This window comes from Argiope bruennichi, chromosome 4 (genome assembly GCF_947563725.1).
Source record: "Argiope bruennichi chromosome 4, qqArgBrue1.1, whole genome shotgun sequence".
NCBI classification, from domain to species: domain Eukaryota; kingdom Metazoa; phylum Arthropoda; class Arachnida; order Araneae; family Araneidae; genus Argiope; species Argiope bruennichi.
Window position 1 is genome coordinate 52287820 of NC_079154.1, and position 15560 is coordinate 52303379.

General features: G+C 29.4%; 2 protein-coding genes across 2 annotated transcripts in view; one reads left to right on the top strand and one right to left on the bottom strand.

Annotated features, from left to right (window-relative positions):
* LOC129966581 (TNF receptor-associated factor 4-like) overlaps positions 1 to 15560 on the bottom strand; it is a 357557-nt gene that overhangs the window by 337936 nt on the left and 4061 nt on the right. The gene's annotated exons all lie outside the window — the stretch shown is intronic.
* LOC129966580 (putative RNA-binding protein EEED8.10) overlaps positions 5610 to 15560 on the top strand; it is a 69354-nt gene continuing 59403 nt past the window's right edge. Inside the window, exon 1 of the mRNA XM_056081044.1 lies at positions 5610 to 5665. The gene's annotated coding sequence lies outside the window, so the exon portion shown is untranslated. The remainder of the gene's footprint in view (positions 5666 to 15560) is intronic.

Here is a 15560-nt window from a genome sequence, read left to right on the forward strand (position 1 = left end):
TTAACATTCCATATTGAAGCACTAAATGGTTAAGTTGAGACTGAGTTAACTCTGAGATTTGAATCGATTTCAGAGGAATACAACAACAATTTTGCTGACACCTCACTCTTCAAACTTCCACAAGACAGCTGAAAGAAGTTATTTACCATGACATATTTCATGTGTCAGTACAATACATTTTTTTTGTCGAAATCGAATCTCAAAATCGCGATCCCCCTATTCCGAAGCCCAGATTTTTTTATCACATCATCCAAAATTGTTAGAATTTTGCCATCCTTTTGAATCAAGGGGAAAGATTTTGGAAATGAATTACATGGAATTTTTAACATTGGTCACACGACGGGTTGAATTTCATCCAGTATTCTAGTTCCAAAATTCCCCTACCACACCAACATCAAACCACTGTCAAATTTTAATAGTGATAGTTAATAAATATCTTTATATATATATATGTATTTCGAACTTGAAAGTGCAACTGAAATCAAATGGCATCATACCCAATATAAATTATTCCACTAACTTTTCAAAAATGTTTAAATAAAAGGTATAATAAGAATTGCGTTAAATCATATTTCATTGATTTTGAGAAGATATAAGGCATCTCTGGATGGATAATATTACGCTCAAACGTGAAACTGAATTAGAAAAATTACGGGTTCATCAAAATAGGTCATAGTTGAAAAAAGCACCTTAAGAAATATCTATTTACAGTAATTTTCTTATTGAGATTCTTACAACAGCGCATCAAATTACAATCAGATGTTAAAAAAAAAAAAAAAAAAAAAAAAAAAAAAAACTACTTTTTTCGAGTTTTTATTTATTTATTTGTTAAGACAACTATATTGAATGCATAAAAACGCCTAAAGGATAGAAAAAACACAGACGAAAATAATGTAGCTTATTATTATTACATTAAATCAACTTTTCGATAATCGTTCTGACGAAGCGGAGAAACGCGAAATATTTTCTACCAGGATTCAGAACAAAATGTAGAAGAAAAAAGAACTTATAAAAAATGTGAAAGAATGAAGAGCGGGAAAAAAATCGTTTGGAAAGCTATCATTCGCAATTTCTTTGTTCATATTTTTTTCAGGAAATAGCCAATAGCTGATAATTAGTATGGATAAAGAGTAGAGAAAAAGATTTTCACAGGCCATTAACCTTTGTTAAAAAGCAACAACGATCAATTAAATGGTGCTCTTTTTTTAATAGAAAGAAAAATTGAGGCCTGTTCTAATTTTCTTAGGAGCATGGCACACGGCGCTAGATGTTACTTTATTGTTAGTAGAATGCAAAAAAAAAGAGAGCTATTTTGAAATATTTTTTTTCATAGTTGATAAGTTTTGTAGAACTTTACAACAATAGGAGACCTTCGATTTAATGGAAAGTGTTAAATATTCCATCAACGTTTAAGACATCACTTTTGTTCGAAGAAGAAAACAATTACGTTTCATTTCCCAGAAGTGTTACGAATTTAATTGAAAATCTGAGAATGCCTACAGCTATGTATTCTTTGATGAAAATGAAATCAAGATTGATTAACATCAAGACGAAAATTGCATTCCACAGATTTATCACAATGGTTCTAGTTATTTTGCCGCCTTTTGTATTCTAAAAAGAATCAATAAAATCAAAGTTTTTTCCAATAAAATGCCTTTGGTTGTAATGCGATCGGCTTTTAGAATTTTTAGATGATTTTGCGAAGAAAAAATAATTCGATAATCTATAGAAGCGATAGCTATCGTGAAAATGAATGACTTAAAGGCATAAAAAGAATATAAGATTAAAACTGATCTATTATTTACCACAAAAGACAAAGTTGATAGCCAGACAATAATTCATCATTGTATTCGTTTGAGATCGCTCAATAATTAATACATTCAAAATTTTGTTATAATCTGGATTTTTTTTCATTTCTTGTTCCAAGAAGTATGCAAAAAAAAAAAAATAATAATAATAATAAATAAAGCAATTTAATCCTCAAATATTGAGCCTGACGATTTTGATGAATTACGACGTTTTAAACCTTTCTTAACAAAATAAAATCATTTTGAAAATCATACGTGCATATAAAATACATCCGATGTTCTCGTCTTTGGTAATAACTGCATTCCAGCAAATTCATACATTCTCAAAAGATCGCACAGTAATAGGCTCTTTCATAACTATTGATTGCCAGTGGCCTGTGGTTAATTATAACAAGTACATTTGCAAGAGAATATACGAAAAAATTGACACCAAAGTGTTTATAGGCTGGCATACAATCCATACATTAATGCATTTATGATTTTAAAAAAAGTTCAAAACTTTTTATAGGGCGGAAAATTTTTTTAATCGAAATTAGTATAGATTTTAAAATGAGAATCAAACTGTTAACGTTTTTATCTCAATAATTTCGGAAAATCTTTTCAGCAATAAATACTAAACCATGTTTAAAATTCAAAATAATTAGATTTTCAGCGATACCAATTTTATTTTGGAATAATTTTTTCTCTATCTTCGATAAATTTTCAAAAATATTTTTAAATATATTTTGCAATAATATCTTTCACCATTTTGAATACTGGATTTATACACTCATATGCATTGCAACGATATTAAATAAACTTTTTTTTGTATGTGTGCACTTTATTGCTTCTATCTAATTGAGAGTGCATTTTTAAAGTAAAGACAGAGGAATCGAACCTAGCACGACATCATGAAATAATGTTTTCAGACTAGAGATCGAATCTCCCTTAATTCTTCCTAACACGTTATGTTAGGAAGAATTAAGGTTTATTATGTTTCCGGAGCAAAGATTCGAATCTCCTTTAATTTTTTTGGTCGCACAAAACTCCGTTATAAAAAAACACAGAGCTAATACTTTAATTGTAACTGTAAATACTGTAAACAGAGTTCAAAAACAGTATTCAAACTAACCTGTACAGGAAACAGTCTTCTGAGTAATTAAGTTGATTACGAAATATATCCGATAAACTCAAGGATTATGGTTGCTGATCTTTTCTTCTTTTTCTTCTACACGTCTAGTCATTTTAAATTGATGCGGCGTATCCGATGTAGATCACGTGAACATGAAATGATTCCATTACCTTTCCAGCTGACAGTTTTTTCCTTTGTTTCTGATTTCGTAATTTACATGTTTTCTAGGGATTAATTCGGAAGTTATTCTTAGAGTGAAAAACCCTCATGAGCATACTAATGTTTTAGGTTCAATTATTATTACTCTCAAAAGTTTTTTATTATTTTCCACGTTTCTTTATTCTTTTGAATTACGGACTATGAAACAAAACAAACAAAAAAAAAAATCGTCTGCAAGGCTAACTTTTAGCATTTGCATTTAATTTCCGTTCAGAGTTCCTTATGAGTCTATATTCTTGTTCTTAAATTAATTTTTTTCTTATTATTTTATTTCTTAAAATTCTTATTGGATTAATTCAAATAAAAGATAATTGACTATTAAAAAGCATTTTTAATGTTTTGAAATTATTATCCATAATAGTAAGAATTTTTATTTAAGATCTCTACTATACTGCGATTTCTATTTAGAACTATGAGTACTATTTAGATTAATAGAGGTGTGAACATTGTACATGTGCTGTCGACCGTCATTTTTTGGAAGCTCAGGAAATCAGCGTTTTCCTTGTGTCTGCTTTAACAGACTAGATTCTTCTAACTCGATTATATCAACCATTGCAATTTGTGTGTAATGATTTTTACAATTAGCAAATTAGAGAAATTCAATGAATACATTCGATTATATTACAGGAAAGAGTATCCGTGTCTTAAAGGGGACGAACTTTCTAGAATTATCCGCGATAATGCTGTTCTAACAACTTTTAATAGAGGAAAACCATCTGAACGAATAATTTGGTGAGACAATAAAGACGATCTGAATTTCAATACAATAATAAACGCAAAGTTACAAATTGAGTTTTAAATTAATTTTGAAAACCTTATCACAATTAATGAAAAGATTTTTGCAATAAAGTTGGCGTAATTGGAAAACTAATTTTTAAATATTAAGGTAGCGCAAAAATAAATTTTGTTCATTAATTTTTTTTTTTTAGAAAATTTTTTGGATGAAACATCAACATTTTACAACGTTTGTCATTAAGAAACATTCAAAACACTAGATAAAACGGATCGTACCAAATTCAGCACGTAATTATTTTTTGGGTAGGGAGTTCTCACTAAAGAAAATGCTAATTAAAGTGTTAATTAAAACTTTAAATTTTTCTCCTTAATAACTTCAGAGCATATTATTACACAAAAATCATTTTTGCACTCTGAAATCCAAAATAAGATTTTCAAGAATACTTATTTTATTTCCGGTTGAAGTTTTATTCTCTAATTTTAGCAAATTTTTAAATATTCTGTTTAGAATAATAATTTTCATTGCTTTAATTACTAGGTTTACACTCACGAGTATCACAACGAAATTAATAGATTTTTGAGTGCATGCTGTAGTTATTATGTAATTATGAACAAATTTTAAAAATAAAACAAAAATAGACGAATTAAATCTAAAACGTTATCATGTAGCAACTATTCAGACTTGAGATTCAATGTTTTTCCTTCAATATTAATTTAATAATATAAAACAATTACAAATTTGAAAAAAAAAAATATTCTGAAAAGAATTTGAAATGCTAATGGAATGTAAAAATTCCTTTTGTTAGAAAATGCTTCCTTTTAAATTTAATCTCTGAGAATGCAATATGTAAAAGTTAATTTAGCATTCTTTTATTATGATGTACTTAAATTATAGGGAAATTTATGTTACATGGAATAAAAATAAACAAAATGGCTTTCTTATCATAAAATTAATCTTAAAAAAATCTGAGAAAATTTCATATAATAGATTATTTATTTATTTAATCTTTTCAAGAGGTAAGGTAAGATTTAAATTTTAAAAAAATTAACAGCTTTTCTTGGAATACATTTGTTTAAAACTTTATAAATTCGCTGCAAAAAAATGAAAATAAAGCGTATTAAACTTTAGACAGATTAAATAGAAATCAATATATCAGTTTTATCAGCTTTTTAAATCTATGATATTATAAGTTGTTTACATGGAAACAGATATTTTTCGTAACAAGTTTCACACACACACACAAAAAAAAGTTATTGCAAAAAAAAAATTAAGATTTTTCTAAAACATTGGAGCATTATAAATCTTTTCTAAAAAATAGAGAATTTTATACCCATTCATAAGCCCAAGAATCAAGTTCTTTAAAAAAATAATTTATGAAAAAAAGCTCCTGAACTTTATTTGAGTTTTCGAAATCAAGGACACATGCAATCGTGCAGTGAAAACTAAATTTTACTTTAAACTGATGACAAAGTGTGAAGGTAAATGCATACGTGCAAGGTGAGAGGTACAATCACTTTTAACTAGTTCTCTTTGTGTGTTAGTGAGTTTCGCCTTCAAAAGAAACGGAAAAATACCCAGATATTGCGTGTGGACGGTCAATGAATGCATTTTGCGAAAGTCTGCTAGAAAGATCGTAAGGCGAATATGTATTTCATTTTAAGAAAGAACAGTGATGCTTTGTTTTGAATGAAAGAATTATTAGTTATTCTTTGATAAAAAGGAGCAATGGTGATTTTTGATGCTCATTTTGCTAGAAGCTGATTTCAAACCTTGGCTTGGTCACCATAACTGGTGAGTTTTATTTATTAATTATTTACTAATCCTCGAAGTATATTTTGTAAATTAGGAAGTTTTATCTGACATTTTAAGGAATTGCATCAGTTTTTTTGTTGTTGTTTAGCATGCTAAATGTTGTGTCAGAACTATAGTTTAACAAGCCATGTCTGTGGTGTTTGGAAATGGTTAGTACTGCAAAAATATTGCTCAAGAATTAATTCTAATATCAATATTCCCTAAGTTACGCGATAGTTGAAACCAACCACTGAACAATCGGGTCTGCCTAAAATTCTGAGATATGCGAGTATTTTGATTAATTGAAGATAATGATAAGGGAAATAGCTTTTTAGAAGAAAATATGTCGTTTTCAAATATATCATTACAAAATATCATAATATTTATTGCATTGAGCATGTTCATGGTAATATTAACATGTTCGGGGCTACGATTCACGTCTGATATTGAGATCATCTATCCATTATATGACCCTTTCTTTGTCATCTAAACTTTAGTCACCTTATTAGATATATTAGATAATTTGGTATAATTAGATTGTAGGTAAGAATCAGAAGCGAGGCACGCTGTAATCAACGCATTAAAATAAAAATTGAATTATTTCGATGCTAATGGTTTCATAAAATCCAACAAATTCATCCGACTACATTTCTCTCTCAACATAATTTTTTTTCTTCTAAACAACAAGCTGATGTTTTTATTCCATTCCCTGTTGCAAGAATACTTTTCTCATTAGAATCTATCGTCTTCCATATTTTAAACTTATTTTTAATACAATCCTTTATTAATCTTGCCATTTGATTTATAGGGGTGGATTAACTCTGTCGGCTTCTAGATTAGCGTTGTATCTATCACTAAAAGTTCATTTCTTTCTTTGTCTCCTTTACTATTAGCAAAAACTAACCTGGCAAGATTGGTAATATTTGCTATCACATGAGTGACTTTCAGCCATTGTTTCTGGTTCATTTTTGAAAAAAAGAATAGAAAGACTTTCTTTTGATAATTTGATCTTTTAATTTGTGTTTTATTTCTGTATTTTACATTTATATTAACTGCATTGGCGACAAACTGGCTCGCGAGGAATATTGGTTTAATTTAATTTCAATTAAATCTTTTGTAATCGTAGTCATCATATTATGGTATTTGATGATGAAGATTGCTTCTGATTTCAATCACTAGGCAAAGTTAACACATAATAAATGTATTTATTATATTTAAAACATAATCTTAAAAACTTTCAAGCAGCGAGTGTGAAAACATGCTCTAATTAAGAGCGAAAGAGAAGAAAGAATGTCAAAAAATTATCGCCAAATTTGTAACACCCGAATGGATGCCAGCGCATCCTGATTATGACGCACTCAGCAACGGCGCAGCATGCAGGTTAAAATTTCTGATGAGCATTTCAATTGCGACTGGCAGTTATTACACTCTTATGCATGATGTGATGCCATGGATTCCCGCTACAATTTCTAAACATCAAATTATGACAGATAGCAGAGCTATGTTAATTTAAGAACTTTACAGCTGCTTTGTTTCCTGCTTCATGATACCATAGCGGCAATAAAACTTAGTGTTTATGTAATCCATTTCGAATTGCCGCATTGTCTTTTGGGATAATGTAATTTTACTTTATGATTCTACATATGCATTGCGAAATTAATATAGATAATCTTTTCTTCCTCAGTGTTCAAGAATGGTGGAAAATCGGACGATTAAGTAGTTGATGAATACTACAGCAACGAAATCCGTTGTAGAAAATTAGGCAAAAAAAATATTTTTAAAATTGTCATAATTCAGGTAAAATTATACTACAAATAAATTCATATCATTAAAAAGACAAATTTTTAGATTCTAAAATTATTTTTGTGATACAATAGTTTCGGGAATTGCTATAGAAAAACGTAAAAATCTAGATTAATTTTTAAATAATTATAACTATAATTAAATTCTCTCCGAGTTGCACATTCCCACCCCTCAAAGAATATCTATGCCAAATTTGGTAGCTCTAGTTCTGCAGAGTGCCACCGATTTTCCAATTTGAGTAGCAATTAATGGAGAGCTTGAATTTAGGGTTCTTCACTTCCACACCTAAAAATGCTGTGATAGAATAATATAACAATTGTCATTACATAGTTGAATAGATTTGACAATGTTGCATGGCAAAAGAGATTTCAAAAACAGGAATGGTAAGAAATTTCAAACTGTGGTGAAAATATATAAAAAAAGAGAGCAGAAAAAGACAAAAGGAGAGCAAAAGATAAATTTTGCATAATAAAATTATCGGCAAAATCAATCAGGGTGAAGAAGTCATGCCAAACTGCTTCAAAGTGTCAACACACACGCATTCTTCTTTATATTTATCAGTTCAGTTCAGTTATATTAACGTCCAATTTTAAAGCAACACTAGGGTATTTTGGGACGGACCTCGTAATTTTGAACCGCGGTCAGATGACGAGAACGACACCTGAGCTGGCACCTCCTCTCCAAACTTCCACATCACACCAGCAGGAAATTGTTTAGTCTTGACGGATTTAACGTACATCAGACCCGCTTACACGACGGTTCTTCGGTGGAATCGGGTCACGCACCTGAAACCCTCCGGTTCCGAAGCCGAGACCTTACCACCAGGCCACCACGGCCCTTATTTTCATGAGAGACTAGAGCATCTGCACGTCTAGACGGACTTTTATCTTGTTAACAGTATCTCGGATCTGATTGTCACGGATTAACTAACGAAAGTTTTAATAGAAAATCTCATGCACACTGGCAGACTACTTAAGAAATAAATAAATAAAAATAATTATATCCAATACACTTTAGTTGTAAATATATAAAAGTTTTCTTTCCTTGCAGTGTGATCTTCTCTATCCATAATGTCACGAACACTCAAATCTAAACTAATCACTAAAATCGAATTGAAACAAATAGTGATCCATTACAGGAAAAAAAAAGAAAAAAGAAAAAAAAAAATGCAAAAAAAATAAAAAGAAAAACTGAATTTTTCCGTTCATTAGCCTTTGCTATAATCCAATATAAAAAATGAAAATAAAATGAGAAATTTACAATTCTATAAATAATTTTTATTCATTCTTAGCTTTATTCGTACACCGATAAATCAGTCAATTTAAACATAAAAAAGAACCTGATTCAGCTGCTAAATGCCAAAAGTAGAAGTTGAGGTTTTATATTTTATAATGATTCAAATGAAAAAAAGTCGGGATATTTTTATCTCCATCCTTTAGATAGGTGAAAACAGATGAAGTTAATTATACATGTTTAACATCTATAATATTGATTCATATAAAATTTTGAACAAGATCTCATAAATTATTGATGATCTTTCGATCTGTATTTTACCATGCACGCTACAATTCAAATCCCTATCAACCTAAATAAATGAAGTTTGGTAAGTGATTTTGTGACTACAATTGTGACTCTGTATCAAATTTTGGTTTCGATCCGTCGAAATAAAGGCTTCCAACATACATTTTCAGTTTTCTGGTACTTGTGCATTAATCGCATATAGCGATTTGTTACCAAAAAAAAAACACATCAAAGATAGTGATTCTAATAGACGTTTTTATAATTGCTATTAGTCAATATCATGCGGTTAAAAATACTAGTTCCGGAAAAACTTGAGCACTTGTGGCTTTTGTGACCATTCCCAAATTTTATTCAGAGTAATAAAATCTTTATTTGAGAATGTTTCAGGGAGACCATATCCATTAGTTATTTTTTTTTTATAATAAACTCAAATTCAGAAAATAAATCGATAGCTGAAATATTCTGCTGGTCCATCTAATAAAGAACAATTCTTTAATATTTGAGTTTGGCGCCGATATTAATAAGTTCACGGAATGAATTTCAAAACATGAGAAAATATATCTGGCGTGCATTTAAAAATAAGTAATATCTTAAACAAACAAACAAAAACTTTTTCCTTTAAAGTATTTCTTTTCTCCCAAGAACTCATAAGTCAGAACTAGGACAGAAGAGAAAAAAAGAATTCGATAAATCAATATCCTCATGGGATATCTGATCTCTGCATAGCATTTTGACTTGATTGTTTGCACTCCTGAATTAATGAAAGAAAACAATTTTGACGAAAGATAAAACAGTTGTGTATTTATTGATTGTAAAACTGATATTGATTTCCAGTAGAGAACTTAAAAAGGATTTTTATTAAAAATTAACTATACGATGTCCCACATAAAAATAGTATTTTGAACATTGTCTTTTATAGAAAATTTTTTAAGGTTAACGTATTAACAAATAAGCATCTGAAAAACGTTTCTCCAATATATTTTTCAAACCTTATTAAGAAGACAATCTTTATGGTTCTACTTATTCGTTGAAGAGAAGTTTAGCTTGAAAAAATTCATATACTGTTCTGTAGATTTATATGCAGGGTGCACTAAAACAGGAGGTGTTCTGGTCCTTCTAAAGGATTGTAGAACTCAATGTAATATATAATGGTGCATGTAATTTTGTCATCAGAAAGAAAAATGTTACCTCTCGTAGAAAATTCTGAATGTATTATCAACGAAAAAGAATATATTCACATAGATCGCATTCTAGGAATAATAATCCTAAAGATAAAATGAAAGTCATGAGAATTCCTCATCATTCGTAAAAAAATTGCTAGTTGATGCCATTTAATCAACCAGTTAACTGTTTTGACGAGTACACTCGTCATGGAAAAAGTACATTTTGCGTTAGGCCGAGTTTATTTAATGACAATTATATTTGTATAATAATTGTTTAGTTATTATATTCATAATTAGTTGCTTAATAAGTGTGTGTGTTTGTGTTTATGACAATTTAGGCAGGCATTTTCCGAAGAAGTCAAAACAATTAACTTGTTAAGTAGCTCGCACTTCATTAGCGAAGCTGTATTGTCATTGGACTGAGAACACTATGAAAGACTGCACGGATTTCCAAAATGAGGGGGGGGGGAAACAGTGCATATATAGAGTCTGACTTGATATCGAAATTTCAAGAGATGAAACAATATCAATAACTCAGAAATCAGTCAAAATGTCGCGACTCACGGTTGAAAATGTCGCTGTGCATCGAATGCACTAAAAATATTCGGAAAATGACTTTCATTGATCAATTAAAAGAACACAAAAGGTAATGGAACATAAAATTTTTAACATATAGTATCCCTCCTCTGTAACATTTTTCTAAAGATCCGAAGAATAGTGGTGGAAGCATAAATTATGCGGAACCAATTACATATGTAAAGGTTTTGTCTAAAATCTCAGACTATCGACAAAACGTATTGCAAATGAGAAGAAAGGCGGGAGCTCAATTGAGAAATAATACTGCTTCAATCATTTGTGTTGAGACTTTTATCATAACAAGGCAAAATATTTGGTATTCTTTTACTGAAGAACAGTGCCTATTGTGACAGCAACTTATTCTTTAAATTATCTTTAAAAAAAAACAAAAAAACCTTGAAATTGAAAGAAGCGTGAAAATCGGAAGGGGTGGGATTTAGACTATTACACGGAAGCTAAGGTATTTCCTACCTCGAGTCTGTAAGAAGTATTTTGTGTTGTAAAAATTGCATGGAAATGCGAAAATGTATCTATTTTATTAAACACTAGCCGCCTTTGGCGACCAGCTGGTTCGCCAGTCTTAATGTTCGTTTAAATTTTAATAATTAAATATTTTACGCAATTCCTACTTTAACAGATTCTTCATCAAAATATTTTAAAACTTCAAATTTTGATAGTCATATAATTCACTCATAATATTATAAAGGCCTTCAGTCATAACGTAATATGTATCTCTCTAATTTTCTGTAAGGTTCCTGTAGAATTTATGCTTTAAATTAAAGTGGAAAGAATTAATCTGCAATTAATATAATAATATTTTTTACTGAAACAAACATTTTTTAATAATATGATTACTGATAACAGAGTCACTGAGCGTTTAAACTTTATGGGCACTAAAGAATATCTTTCTTAATTTATGTAATATCTCAAGAATTTGTCAACAAAATTTTCTCAGATTCATCATAAACAGATCGATTAATTAAAAATGTTTAATTTTAAATACATCAAACACTAAGAAAATAAAGGGAATCGTTTAAAATAATCGGTCGAAAACAGGTTTAAAAAAACTACTTAAAAAACGATGTACTTAAACTAACATAAATACAATTTAATTACAAAAGCATACAACTAACCTAAAAGTATTTTAAATCCAGTCCCATCCGTTGAAAATAGATGTAAACAATCAGAACACAATGCGCATGCGTTACGGTAACGCAAATGCGTGAATTTTTCTACGCCAGTTGGGGTAACGCTATTCAGATTAGAAATTTTTAATTTCCTTTATTCTGTTTTATTTTAATTCAAAAGTACTTCAAAAGGAATCTAAAAGATCGATTAATTAACAATGTTTAATTTTAAATGCATCAAACATTAAGAAAATAAACAGAATCGTTTGAAATAATCCGCCGAAAAATGTTAACCTTAGCCTCATTACTGTTGGGGAAAAAATACTGAAGCCTTACTTATTTGGCGGTGGGGAAAATGGAAGATTTTTGGCGGGAAAGTTAGTTTTTAATTAATAATTAAAATTCTAATTAAAAATTCAAAAAAGGGACCCCCGGTGCACATTCCCGACCTCTAAGGTATACATGTACCAAATTTGGTAGCTGTAGGTCAAATGGCCTGGTCCGTAGAGTGCCAACACACACACACACACATTGAGCTTTATATAAGTATAGATTATCAGAACTCATAGCAAAAGCATCTGCATTTTTGTCTTTCATAACAGTGATGTTTCTGTTTTGCAAATGCCTTGAATTAATTGACACTACGAGTACAAACGCACTCTTTCGATTGCAGCACAATTGCAGACATAAATTAATAATTTTCTGAATAACCTAAATAGCTAATGGAACCTAAGAACTGTGATTATATTGAGTAGCCAACAATTAACATAGTCATCTATAGTGTATAAATTTAATGTTCCGTTTTATTTAGTCAGATGTACATATTATTTTTGTAGAGTCACATTTTTTTCTAGAAGGTGACTTTTGGTGCTATAAACATTCACTAGAAATGGAAAATTACATTTTCTACTGTGCGTGAAAAACAAATTTCGAGATGTTTCCCTTAGTAATTTACCTACTAAAGGGGAGGAAGGAAGAACCCCTCAAGTTATTTTATGACCAATCCGTAGATTAAAGTCGAGAGTGGGCCTTATTTTCAAGAGCTCGCTTCATAACGAAATCTCTTTCCTCTGAAAAGATTGAACTTGTAATTAGAATTCGTTTTGTTTTTACGGAAATGCTTTCTTGAACACTGGGAAAGATACGATAATCAAAGAAATAATTCAATCTTCTCCAAATATTGTGAAATTTTATATAGCTTATTTTACAAGCAGAATTATTTTTATTAATGTAGGATAATTACACGGTTAATTATGAACATAAGTGATAGTATTATATTATTAGATATATAAATATTTAAAAGGAAATACATTTTAATCTTAGACTTACAAAAATTTCATTATTTATTTATTTAAAACTAGCCGCCTTTGGCGACCAGCCGGTTCGCCAATCTTAATGCTCGTTAAAATTTTAATAATTAAATATTTTATGTAATTCCTACTTTAATAGCTTCTTCATTAAAATATTTTAAAACTTCACATTTCAATTCACTCATAATATTTAAAGGCCTTCATTCATAATGTAATCTGTATCTCTCTAATTTTCTGTTAGCTCCCGTAGAATTTATGCTTTAAATTAAAGTGGAAATGATGAATCTGCAGGTATCATAATAATATTTTTTACTGAAACAAAACTGAAGCCTTACTCATTTGGCGGTGGGGAAATGAAGATTTTTTTGGCGGGAAAGTTAGTTTTTAATGAATAATTAAAATTCTAATTAAAATTTCGAAAAAAGGGATCCCAGGTGCACATTCCGACCTCCAAGGTATACCAAATTTGGTAGCTGTAGGTCAAATGATCTTTTCTGCAGAGAGCCAACACACACACACACACACACACACACACACACACACACACACACACACACACACACACACACACACACACATTGATACTCGCGTATGATGTGCTCCCATATAATGTGAATTCATATTTTTTAAAAAATTTGTCCTTACTTCCCACACAGTATCTATTACGTGTAAAATAAATTTAGCATTTCTGTAATTTATAATATTTTGAATAGAAAAATAAATATATACTTTTATAGATACGAATAATGGAGTGTTAGTTTTTTTTAAATAATATCTTACAATTAATAAGCCCTGTTATAAATTAAAGACATGTTTAAATTCTCATAAATTCGTCCTATAATACTTGTCCCTATAACACTTTTTTTAACTGGGTGTATCCTTCGCTGTACTACAAATGTAGATTACAAATTAATCAAATATTTTATGAAAATAACTCATTACGATCTTTGACAAAAGATTTTTTTATGTAGATTCCTATAGAAAGATTACCCCTTTTTTAAAATTCTAAAATTTTATTTTGGAATATCTGCTTTTTATTGTTAATCTACTCAGGTCAGTATTTAGTCTTATTTTTCTTAGTTAATCAGTAATTATGGTTTTGGATTCACATTGTTTCGTTTTTGATTGCGAAATATTTTTCTTTGATGAATAAGTAATCCAATTTGATTTAAAATCTGAGCTACATAAAATCAAATTACGAATAAAATTATAAATGACTTAAAAAAAATACACCCATTGCACAATTTTCCTTGAAAACAAAAGAAAAATAAAACAGCCATTATAAGTTTATTAAAAGTCCTAAAATTCAGGATGTCAAATTAAATAAAATGAAGAGACCATTAAAGATGAGGATATATTATATAATCTTTCCACTGCTTTCCATTACATTCTGTTTTAGATTTTAAAGACTGAATAAAGTAAGACAAATTACCCGCATTAGAAAGAACATTTAAAGAATAAAAATTTCCGCGAATGATCTAAGTCTTTACTTCCTCTTTTAAAATGGAAAATTTTTCATTCTTCCCGCCCACGATACTCAATTAAGAATATCTACTTACATAAAAAGAGTTTCTTCTAAAAACAATAACTCGAGCACTTTATATTCGAAATTCTGAGTAGAATTCTAATGAACTATTAGCTTTCTTCCTAATGTATTGATATTTATTTTCAAGACTCACGCATTATAATTTTTCTTCTAAAAATGATTCTATGTCCTTTAAAAGTTGCTGCGAGCATCAAAGAGGATTCTTTTTCTTTCTTTATTAGTACTTGTTTCCCATTTTACGTAAAGATCATGTGCTTATGGCGTATGATTACGGTTTGAGAATATCGTCTGCGCCATTTCCTTAGGCTTAACAGAAAAAAAAGAACGATAATCTTCGAGCTTGAATAAGTAATACAGAAGGCAGACGATTTTTCTCAGCTAATGAACATTGAAAACTGCTCCCAGGATGGTACTTAATTTTCTACTAAGTAAGATGAGTTCTAGACATTAATCAGAGACGTGTGGAGAAGTAGAGAATTGCCTCGCATTCAAGCAGAGTTTTCATTGAAAATTGGAGAATAATCAGCGTAATCTTCCATAAAAGAAAAATTAGTAATTACAGTTCCGTATTGGAATATGTTATATCAATTCATAATTACTCTTTAGTTGACGAACCAATACTTATTAATTTATTGGAATGAAACAATCTATACTCGAAAGTATAGAAGATTTCACTCAAACAAACAAACAAACAAAAAAAGAAAAAGAAAAAAAATCGAAAAAAAAAAAAAAAATTAAAAATAAATTTAAGTTCAAATATTCCACATGAGAAAGTTAATACATTTTTGTAATATAAATATTACCGCATTAACTCATTACGAAAAAAAAGAATTTCTTATGATTTATTTA